A 12,573-nucleotide genomic window follows, 5' to 3' on the forward strand; every position below is an offset into this window, starting at 1 on the left:
TATTGTCTTATTTTGAATTATTTACAACTTATGTTTTTTAAATCAATTGTTAGTTTAATACTTATAACTAATATCTTAGCTTTCACACTGGACAACAACCCTTACTGCCCTTACAATAGAAATACCTGCGTTTCGAGTTGCAAAATTGCGTTACAAACAGACAGTAACATATTTTAACATTTGTTTATTATCCAATAAGGAATGCTACATGAATGTCACCTTGGATTAGCTGGTTTGTCTCTTTGGTACAGTGGTTACTGGTTAGAGAGTAACTAAAGGGTATAAGAATTCATTGAATAATATGTAGTTTAAAAAAACTAAAAAACACGCTTTTCATAGAAAACCGAACTAAAAAATAGAAAATTTTATCAAATTGTGTTGTCATCGGTCCTCAATAAATCTACAAAGTTTGAACGAAATCTGGCCGTTTAAAGTGGGTCAAAATCGCGCCCAAAGATGTCGGTTACAAACATACAGTCGGTTACAAACATACAGGTGAAGCTAATATAAAGCGTGTAAAAAAGAGCACTCGAGCTAGCAAACTTTGCTGAAAGGAAACATTCCTTTTAATTTTTAAAGCGATATAAAACTGCATTCAAAGATTTTCGAAAATTCACTTGCTTGTGTCGATTTGAAGAATGAAATAACATTTTGAAGCTATTGCATAGCTTTTATCGCGGGCCTTGAGCGCGGGGACCGAATCCAGAAATTCCGTAACGAAAAAACCTCACGCTTCCCACTCCGACGGACACGGAGGTGTGGCTTGATGGCATAGCATGCAATAGCTTTACCCGGCAGTCCCCGAGTGCCACACGTTTTTTTTATTTTTTATTTTTTAGTTAGTTCCAAGTTCCCGGTCGAAGCAAGTGAATTTTCGAAAATCTTTGAATGCAGTTTTATTTCGCTTTAAAAATAGAGGAATCTTTCCTTTCAGCAAAATTTGCTATCTCGAGTATTTCGAGTACTATCCCTCCAGGGCCCATCGAAAATTTCCACACTGTATACCAGACAGAAGTAAAGGTACATTATATTATTGTTGCAATTGTTGCGTTGCAATTTATGCTGAGTGGCTACCATTTTGGCTCCACTTCTTAATTTTATATCTTTTAATTTAGTTGTATATATTTTAATTTTACTGTGTTTGAATTGTATTGTATTGTGTGCGTGTTATTTTTTTGTGGAGTCAAATAAATGATCTTTCTTTCTTTCTTTCTTTCTTTCTATATTATTTTTCTTAATCCCAGCGAAGTAACTCTACTCTACAGAACTCTTCTGTACAACTCTACAGAATCTGTAAGAAACTGTTTTAGTTGCGTAAGCTTTATTATATTTAACTGAATGAAAAAAATATACTGATATCTATTATATTATATTTTTAAGCTTGAAAAAATTATTTGGGGAGAGAGGAAAAAATCTTAATATCTGTTGAAAGGAACCCTTTGCTTGATTCAGAAAATATTTTACTATATTATGTTTGAAACATTTGACTTGTATCTATATCTATCAAACCCCATCAAAACCGTTCCATCAATTTTACTCGTCAAAAAGCTGCGCTCGCGCATGGCGCAACGAAATTCTACGTATATTTAGAGGTGTCATACATTACTCTTGTTGCCTAATTGTATTCGAACCTGCTACCCACGGCTCATTGGGTAATTCGTGATGAATTAATACTAGCTGAATTGATTAACATTTGCTATAAATAACTTTGTAGTGAAAGTATTGAACCGACTTCAAAAATAGGGGCGATTTAAATGTTTTGTTAAATGTAAGTGCTAAATATGAGTAACACAATATTTTATAATATGATGATAATTACTAAACGTTATCTTTAGGATTATCGCTTATATCTTCGCCCGAAATAGTCTTTCTATTTTTGGACTAACGTAAAAATATATTCACAGTGTCATAAATGTAATAATAATATAATACAATCATCTTCAAATTAGCTTTCCCGGTAAATTGTAAATGTAAAAAACGGTTGTTCTACCGTATACTTATGGGTGAGAACTGAGAATTATAGATGTTGACCGATTCTCCGATCTTGCCAATAGGCATACAAACTTTGAAATTTTATGAAAATCGGTCCAGCAGTTCCACAGGAGTAGGTATGGTAAGTAACATTGCCACCATCATAAAAAAAATATACTCTGTAGGCTGTAGTGTAACTATATCGTTGGTATAAACCGCATAGCAAACCATAATGCTATGTGACAGTAAGCACGTAGACCAAAATGATAAAAAAATCGTAAAAATATCAATTACACATAATTATTGTTATCAACGACCGATAAGAGCGAATATTTTGCGACAGGAACTATAGATTAGCAGATAAGATTGCTTTATATGGCGGTTTTCGGGTTTTGGCGCCAAAATGCTTAGCTTTTTTTTCAATGGATTTAATACTCTGTGGTAATACTAGATTAATCAATAATGATTAAACTTCCGTGCTTCTGTGTTGTTGTTCATTTCAAAAGAGATTTATTTATTATATTTTAGGTTCAGAACAGCATCCAATTCCTTATTAAATTTTTGATAATTATTAAAATTTATTATTTGGAATTTAATGTGCTGTTTACTATATTATATTTGAACCTACAGGGAAATCATCTAAATCTTATATTAATTTCTTATAGATATATAGATAATTATGATCAAGCTCTTTTAGCCAATAAATGGGTTTTACAATTTCACATGTTACAAAACAAGATAATAAAATACTATGACAGCAAAACATTTAATTACTCTATCGCCATATACAACAAATAAAAGCAGATTATATTTTTCTACGAATCTATTAAAGACTGATTAAAGAAGATGTAACGAAAGTGTTAGTTACAACTGGGAAATTCTGTTTGTTCTGCGTTGCCATAGACGATAGACTTCATCAATTATTTTTGAACGCGTGTGAACTGTCACTAATGTGAATTTTCCCGCCTTTGTGTAATTATTGATTATTATTTTTATTTATTACAATTGTATTTGCGTGTGTCTTCAGTCGTTTGTATTATTTCACAATAAATTGTTATTATAGTATTTTTTTTATATTTTATTGTGACATTATAATAAAAATATATATTTCACTGGTAAATAAATTCACAAAATAACGAACCATAAGTAATAAAAGTTTCATTCATTTTCACCCTTCCGAAAATAAAAAGAGTGAGTTTCTATACAAAATAGCATACAATGCAATACTCTTACATTTAGTACAATTGTGTTTCCCCTAAGCCGGTGTATTATCACTACATAGTATAAAACAAAGTCGCTTTCCCTGTCCCTATGTCCCTATGTCCCTATGTCCATTTGTACGCTTAAATCTTTGAAAATACGCAACGGATTTTGATGCGGTTTTTTTTAATAGATTCAAGAGGAAGGTTTATATGTATAATAACATCCATTAAATAGTGGAGAAGTACTGTTATTTTTGAGGTTTCTAATGTGATGTCGTAAAAAATTACATTTTTTCCGCTTACATTGCAAACGCAGGCTGAACCCTACGAGTTTTATCAAAATAATGTACTAAGTATTATACACATTGAAAAGGTCTACAGAAAAGTCCGCGATGGTATATGTCTATCTCTTATGGGTAACCCACAATAACTTTTTTTTGTCATTTACTTTTTACGACAAATAATGGCTATTTTTCGATGCGATTTTAACCAATACAGTATTAATCCTTAACCAATTAAATACCTTGAATACATTGTTCATTTAATATAGATCTATATGGCCCTTTACACCGTACGATTTAAGTGAATATTTTCGAAGATATTACAGATTTAAAAATTGCGGGACGTAGCGTTTGCAGCGGTACCGGCCGGCCGCCCGGCTATCTATCGGGCCGCTATGTTTTTATATACAACGTTCACAGTTTTTCTGTAGTGTATTTAGTATCAGCATTGCACCCGTGCGAAGCCGGGGCGGGTCGCTAGTATTTTATATGCCAGCAACAAATAAACTTAAATAGCTCATTCTGGTTCCTTTTCAATATCATGTATTTCTATAGATAATGTGTTATTCTGATGTATTACCTATATTATTATAAGTTCAGTACTTTTTGAGCCGATTCATTTCAAACATACTTACATACAAATCTTTGCTCTTTATACCTAATGTTAATCTTATATATAAAAATGAATCGCAAAATGTGTTGGTAAGCGCATAACTCGATAACGGCTGAACCGATTTCGATAATTCTTTTTTTATTATATTCCTTGAAGTACGAGGATGGTTTTTATGTAGAGAAAACGTAAATATGTACCACGGGCGAAGCCGGGGCGGACCGCTAGTTTAGAATATAACTAGTCATATTATAGTTACCTAGACTTTAAAAATAATTAATACCAATAATAACCTTTCTTTTTAAGTACGTATCAGCTTTTAGGCGAAAATTTCTGCTTCAGAAAAAATCGAAGCGTAAATATTCGTTCATATTATTCTTCTCTACCAATTGTACAGAACCCTAATTGTTTTAGCCCTAACCAATAAAACCACTTGAAAGCAAGTACGCTTGACTCAATGGGTTGTTTATTGAAAAGTTATTGGTTAAATCGTCGATATCCCGACAATGACAGCTGACCCCAGCACTAATTCTGGTGCTCAATGGCCTGTTTCCGATAGTGATGTGCTGCAAATCGATCGCAATTATCGATAACTTATGATTGATCTTGTATGGATCTCTGTTTGCTCAATTATTCCGAAAATGACATATCAATTATATATTTGTAAATATTTATACCTATAGTTCATAGACGGCTAATGGCTATGTATAATTATAGGTATTTTATTTATTAAGTTAAATCAAAAAAAAAGATATAATATAATTATTAATTAAGTCACCACAATCATATGCTTATTAAATGATTTCCTTCTTTGGTTATAAAACAAACAGTTACGGTAAACTCGGATTTAATGACCAATGCGTTGCATACAAACATAGGTAAGTAATCAAAAATAAAATATGCAAGATTGACTACGTAAACATAAAAACCTGAACATCTACATATTATTTACAATGCATCAAGCATTAAATGCAACATAAATAAACGTTATTTTCTGATAAATATACAAATTGATGTAAATTGAAGCAGGCGGAAGGCGCTAGTGCGAAACTAAATAATCTCATTATTGAGATTTTGCGTCACGACAATGCCAAGGTCGGAAACGGCTAAACATAATTAGATCCTGCATCTAGACTCAGAATTTTACGATGCATAATTTCCTATTTTCGGGACAAGGTGTTAAATTGTGAAAAAATAATGCCATATAACACAGATAATTAAAACGATTTCGGATTTGAAAAAATAAATTATTTAATTAATGTGTTTAAATATTTATCGTATTTACAATAGAAATTATAGGATAATTTAGGAGTACAATTTTTTTAGTTTGCAGTGGAAACGATCATGTTGGTGATGGTGACATATTGTTATTAAAACATCATTACAATTCTTATCGACTCTGGTACATCACTAATCACTATAGCGAGGCGCAGCGGAAACGCATTTACGAGTGCAGGGCGTCTCGCAGTCACGGATGTTATTCACGCAAGTTTAAGATGTCGTATGTTTGTTTTAACCGACTGCGAAAAAAGTGATGTGAAATTTAGTTTTTTGTTGTTCCTAAAAAATTCGAACCGACTATAACAATAAATTTTACGAAACCTGTAATCGTAAAAGTGTTATAATAAATAATATTACATAATATAAACAATTCAATTAAAAACATTATCCATTCCATCTCTAAATGAAGAAAATATTATGTCATAATAAATATTAAATACCTACTGGTTTTAATTTACATAATATACTTATAACAAACTTGATGCGTTTTTTTAATACTTCTGTAACTATCAAAATATAAAAAATAACGCTATTTTTCATACATGATAGACTGGTATTTTTTATGACAGGAACTTATACATTAAATGCCAATTAATTCAATGTTAGTTATTATATTGGCGACACATAATATTTTAATATATTTATATTTTGTTATTTTATTATTATAATTTACAAACTTTGCACACATTTTGACAAAAATAATGTTATGTCCACACGATCGATTCATTTTCAGTTTGTGCTTTACTTACACCGTCTAGACGATTTATAATCTGCGTGCTATTAAAATGACAAGTAGCCATGCGTCATACGTAGCTAAAGCAATTTGCTAGAAAAGCTTGCGTGACCCCCACCCCCACCCCTATGGGAAAACCCCTGTCTGCATAACCACCCTGCTACCAGCTCGTTTAAATTCTTTAATACAAATGTGGAATTTGATTATAGAGTTATTTATGAATTGAAAAAATCAATAATCTACAACGTATTCACTATGTAAATCATATTTGAATATTGATAAAAGACTAGAAATTTTTTTTGTTTCATTTTTGTTAAGTCTAATCTATCTCTATCCTTATTGTTCCGTTTCAATTTCAAAAAGGCTATCTACTGGTTTTCAAATAATTCACTGGCAAATAGGTCACGTAACAGTTTGAAATTATAATTTTATTGCTTTAATCAAAATAATATTCAATGTGTATAGTGTATACAGCCAAGCAAAGACTAGTAAATATACTTGTAAAGGTATAAATTCAAGGTAAATATACTTGTAAAGCACAAAGTTGGATGAATGTCAAAAAGTAAAAAGAACTAATAGTCCGGGATACATCGCCCATTTTTGCAAGTGATTACTATCAAGCTAATTTTTCGTGAGTAGCTTTATTTTGATGAGATGCCCAATAATTTCATGAACGAAACTCTCGATTGTGGTAGCTTACAGAGGTATCAAGGATAATTTTTTTTGATTTGACGGTTCTCAAATATTTATTACGCAATTTGTAGGACAATATGTCTGTTGAATTATTTAAGTATTAAATAAGTGAAAATAAAAAAATCAGCTGGTTACTAATCATTTATGATGACTTCGTTATCGATACACATTGGAAAGGGGGACTCTTTGATCAAACCATAGATTTTGTAGGACAAATATTTTTTCGAATAATTTAGATAATTATCTTGAGATTGAACAAAAAAAAAATATTCAGTTAGTAATTAATATTTGAGAACCATCAAATCAAAATATTTTATCCTTGTTTCCTCTGGTAGCTACCACAATCGAGAGTTTCATACATGAAATTATTGGGCATCTCATCAAAATAAAGCTACTCACGAAAAATTAGCTTGATAGTAATCACTTGCAAAAATGGGCGATGTATCCCGGACTATAATCTATAAATAAAAAATAAAGAATATAATGAGAAGAAAAAACTATTCAACCAAATATTGTATTTTAGAATACTACCGTTAAATTCAAACTTACTCACATCGGCCCTGTGGCGCAACGGATAACGCGTCTGACTACGGATCAGAAGATTCCAGGTTCGAATCCTGGCAGGGTCGTGAAAAACCCCTTTTTATTTTTATAAGTTGTTTTTTTTAAGAAAATCTTTATTATTTGATACTTTTTAAAATAACTAAATACAAAAAATAATATAATTTATTTTTTTGGTTGTTTACTGTAAAATTGTGTGAATGTGTAAATTTTTAAATTAGTAGCTATAAGAGTCTTGTAGCATTAAAGTTTGTTTATTGTGTTATTTTATTTCATATTACCTGCTTGCATTAAATTTCATATTTACAACAAATACATCTTGACCCCTCTTACATACACATGACCATAGAGCAGAGAGGTCCATATACACTGGTGAGTCACAATCTGCAAGTTTCCAATAAGATTAACTTTTCTAAAGCCTTCACTAGATGTCGCTGATAACACTGATAGCAAAAATTTATATATCAGTTATCTCAATTTCAATAGTCCTACTAATATTGTAAATGCGAAAGTTTGTGAGGATGGATGTTTGTTTGTTACTCTTTCACGCAAATACTACTAAACCGATTACAAAGAAATTTGGTATGTATGTAGCTGAAAACCCAGAATAAGACAGAGGCTAGTTTTTATCCCGGCAATCTTACAGGGACGGGAACTATGACGGTTTTTCTTTGAAACCACGGGTGAAGCCGCGGACGGAAATCTTGTAATTAATAAACACTGGAATTAGAAGGAATACAAAACATTTGTGTCACTAAATCATTATTACATATTATATTATAATCCATACTAACTAATATTATAAATGCGAAAGTAACTCTGTCTGTCTGTCTGTTACTCAATCACGCCTAAACTACTGAACCAATTTGCATGAAATTTGGTATGGAGATATTTTGATACCCGAGAAAGGACATAGGCTACCTTTTATTGCGAAATTTGTACCACGGGCGAAGCCGGGGCGGACCTCTAGTATTATATAAATATTGCACAATAATATCCAACAATATAAATAGAAAATCGATCTTTCTATCTAGGCTAATAAACACGAACCTTGGTTTCAGCCTAGCTCTACAAATAGATTTTATCAAAACAAACTGAATAAGTAGTTATTTAAAGAAATATCAAAAGGTATTAGGTAATGTGGTACCTATTTTTATATAATAAATGAATATATAACCCCATAAGTACCACATATTAATCAAAGTAATTTAAATGGAATAATATATACGTATCTATACTAATATTATAAAGAGGAAAGGCTTGTAATTATGTATGTATGTATGTATGATTTTCACGCATAAACTACTGGACAGATTTCAAAAATTCTTTCACCATTAGCTGCATGTTCACTGAGCAACATAGGCTAGGTTTTATCCCGGAAATCCCACGGGAACTATGCGGGTTTTTCTTTGAAAACGCGGGCGAGGCCGCAGGCGCAGCTAGTATTACATAAAATAAGCATGCGAGGTTAGTCGTGCTGCTGCGTGCTTAAACCCAGCTTAATCAAAGTTAAATAGAGCGTACAGGATTAACCCTTAATTCTGCTTTATGGCCGGTTTGCGGACATTAATCTTATAGCATTAACTATTGCCCCTATTTCTCTCGTGTATTAAATACTCAATGATTTATACTAGCTGCTTGCTATCAAGAAGAGTAGGTATTATATTTTTTTACGAACCTCTTACCATCATAAGTATATCTTTGTCAATACGTGTCATCCCAAAAAATGTTTTGTTTATCCAAAAATAAATGGAATCATTTTGCAATTAACAATTACAATTTGTGTTTTGTAGAAATAAACCTAACGGACTCTTTTCTTTATTGAGTAGAAACTAGAAATGTTACATAGTAGGTAAGTGACATAGACAGATGGAAAACCTAGTAAAGTGGCTAATATTATTGAAAAGTTAAGATATTCTTAAAAAAATAAAACTATTAGCTATAAAACACCTTATCACAGTTTAACCCGATCTATCGAACGCTACAAAACCCATTGTTTTCACACAAAGACGTTTTTCACGCGATGTGGGGTGACTACCTGGTGATGTTAAATGGCGTTTAAATATCTTAGGGTTCCGTATAATATCTATGTAATTTTCATACACATGAGCAAATGTGACTCAGGATTCAAAAGCTCCGATGGCAATCAATGTCAGGGGTTGGAAGATAAACCAGATTGTAAAAAATAATTTGAAGTTGACAATAGCAACCTACAACTGCACTTTATTCATATTACCATTGCTATACAGGAGAACTCTACGAAGGAAAAACTCTTGTGCATGCAACACATAATATTATTAATTATAAATTTATTTATTATATTTATATCTACAGTACTTAGATTCAGTTGAAATTAGCTTCTTCATAAATTCGAAGAAATTTTATTTCTGTATTATTTTTAATACGGAACCCAGACTGGGCGAAAGCTCCGACTTGACCGGATTTTTTATTCATAAACGTGCCTTTGTGGCAAAGATTCAGCTTAAATTGTAATAAAAACAAACCTTTAAACGGTCCCTTTATAAATTAAAGATTTTTGTATCCTGCTTCTATCAAAGCATCTTTAATCGATACGATTGATTTAAATTACGAAATATTCATTTACATTTATTTAGGTATACCCATTTATGAATCTATACTAAATAATAATACTATTATAAAGGCGAAAGTTTGTATGGATGTATGGATGTATGGATGTATGGATGTATGGATGTTTGTTACTCTTTCACGTAAAAACTACTGAACCGATTACAATGAAATTTAGCACACATATAGAGGGTAACTTGGATTAACACATAGGATAGGTTTTATCCCGGAAATCCCACGGGAACGGGAACTATGCGGGTTTTCCTTTGAAAATGCGGGCGAAGCCGCGGGCGGAAATCTAGTCTATACTAATATTATAAAACTGAAGACTGAAGAGTTTGTTTATTTGCTAGTTAGAACGCGCTAATCTCGGGAACTACTGGTCCGATTTGAAAAATTTTTTCGGTGTTAAATAGCTCATTTATCGAGGAAGGCTATATATCATCACGCTACGACTAACAGGATTGGAGCCACGGGGGTGAAACCGCGCGGAGCAGCTAGTTTATGATAAAGGTATTATAACCCTTTTACATTTAGGTACTAGGAATTGAACCTAAGACCTGACTGTGCCTGTTTATAATCAAGGTCGTCTGAAACGGCTCTACCGATTTTTATGTAATCTTGTGAATATTCGGTAGGTCCGAAACGGTCGTGAACTGTTTTTATTAATGCGATAAAGGTGTCCTGACGAACCAACGTTTGCCGATTCAGCAAGAAAGACTAATCTATACATATAATAAATCTGTAGAAGGGTCAATTCTGTACATTGAAAATATTGAAAAAATAAATAGCAGGGGGTGTTACTGGATCGATACCAAACCCAAATATGTGATTAAAAAAATTTTTGTTTGTCTGTCTGTCTGTCTGTCTGTATGTGAAGACATCACGTGAAAACTAACGGTTCGATTTCGACGAAACTTGGTATAATTATACCTTATTATCCTGGGCGTAAAATAGGATACTTTTTATCCTGGAAAAATACGTGGAAAAAAAATTAATCTTAATTTTTCTTAATTTTTCCGCGCGGACGGAGTCGCGGGCGGAAGCTAGTTATCAAAATATTATAAACATTTGATAATGTTAGTTAGCTCTTATCTATTACGTATTTACGTAGAGATTAAGTTAGAGTTTTATATTATCATTTATCTGTGCTAATAGCTATAATACCTACGTACCTATTATGGAATGATAATCGCGTCGAATTAGACTTACGTATCAATATTATGTAAACAAACATTTTTTAAAAATAATATTTTAACTTATAACTATTAATGACGAAAAAAGCTCTTTTAAAATATCTCTTTTACAGTAGGTATAATTATAATACAAATATTACATTTTAACTCTACTATAGAGACGATAAATAAACAAAAAACAATACAATCTATTCAATACTTTTAATTCCTCAAAACTTTATTGTAGCAAATCCAATACCATGAAAGCTAAGAAGCTATTCACGTAGGTACAATAAACATCAAACGTTATGGATCCGCTAAACCTACCTTGAAGGGACTTATAAATCACAACAGTCTACACAACGTATTCAGACACTTCACTCACTTACACATAAAACTAACACTGTAATATAATCTGTGTATTATTGAACTTAAATAATCTACAATTTATAATCTATGGTATTTTTATCTAGACAGCGTTTAGAAATGTTTCGAATATTTTTTTTTTAATGGAACGCGAAATGCCGTCTATGTCGGACAGCTGACTGGCAGGAGGCGAGTCTAGGAGGGATTGGCGCATGCGGACAAAGCCTTTGGTATAGGGATGACAACCCTCCGAATTTGGTTAGAATTTATTGTATTGTCTCGTATTGGGAATTGCTACATGTTGTCATGGGTCCAATTTTAATTTAAAAACTTAATTTGGAGTTGAGAAACTTATCAAAGAAAATGATAATTTAAGGGCGATCAAGAAGTTTGATGAAGATGAAGAAAGTTGCATACTTTGAAATTATGTAGTTTTAATTTAATGGATGCAATCATTTCCTAGATATATGTAGTTATAAAAAATCGATGTTATTCTTTCTCTTCCAGTTTTAAACAACTCTACATAAACAAATTCTGAAACAGTTTAATTTTTTATTAATTCCAAACATCTACTATATAAAAATAAGTCGGGTTTTCCTTCCTGACGCTATAACTCCAGAATGCACGAACCGATTTCCACGGTTTTGCATTCGTTGGAAAGGTCTCGGGCTCCGTGAGGTTTATAGCAAAGAAAAGGTGCCTCTGGTGGACGGAGTTCGCCCGGTTTGCTAGTTTGCTATAAAATATACATAACTTTATGATATAAATCTTTAAATAAACTATAATATCTTCCGACAACCCTAAAACAGATATTATTAATGGTCTTAAATGCTTAGATAATAAGCGATTAAAAATTTATTGATACCATTATCTTCCACAAGAAATATTTCAAGAATTTTTGTTATTTCGACACGAACCAAAAACCTATTTAAAATTTCATTTTAATTAAAATTATTCCCTGAACACATTCTTTAAATAAAATACACATTTATTTAAATATTTTTTTCTTGCTAGAGCACTCTCATATCAAAAGTGTCGTTGTGAAAAAAATATTTTTTTCATAAAAATTCTTTGCCCGATAGTGTATATCGAATCCTGACAAATTAAAAATGTT

General features: G+C 31.7%; 1 non-coding gene across 1 annotated transcript; it reads left to right on the plus strand.

Moving 5' to 3' along the window:
- The first annotated feature begins 7,327 nt into the window (after positions 1-7,327).
- On the plus strand, positions 7,328-7,400 carry TRNAR-ACG (transfer RNA arginine (anticodon ACG)). The gene has a single exon. It is a non-coding gene; the product is annotated as a tRNA-Arg (tRNA).
- Positions 7,401-12,573: the final 5,173 nt, after the last annotated feature.

The sequence above is a fragment of the Colias philodice genome, chromosome 21 (genome assembly GCF_061535455.1).
Source record: "Colias philodice isolate Cphi_HAF_F1 chromosome 21, ilColPhil1 Martin Lab GWU primary, whole genome shotgun sequence".
NCBI lineage: Eukaryota > Metazoa > Arthropoda > Insecta > Lepidoptera > Pieridae > Colias > Colias philodice.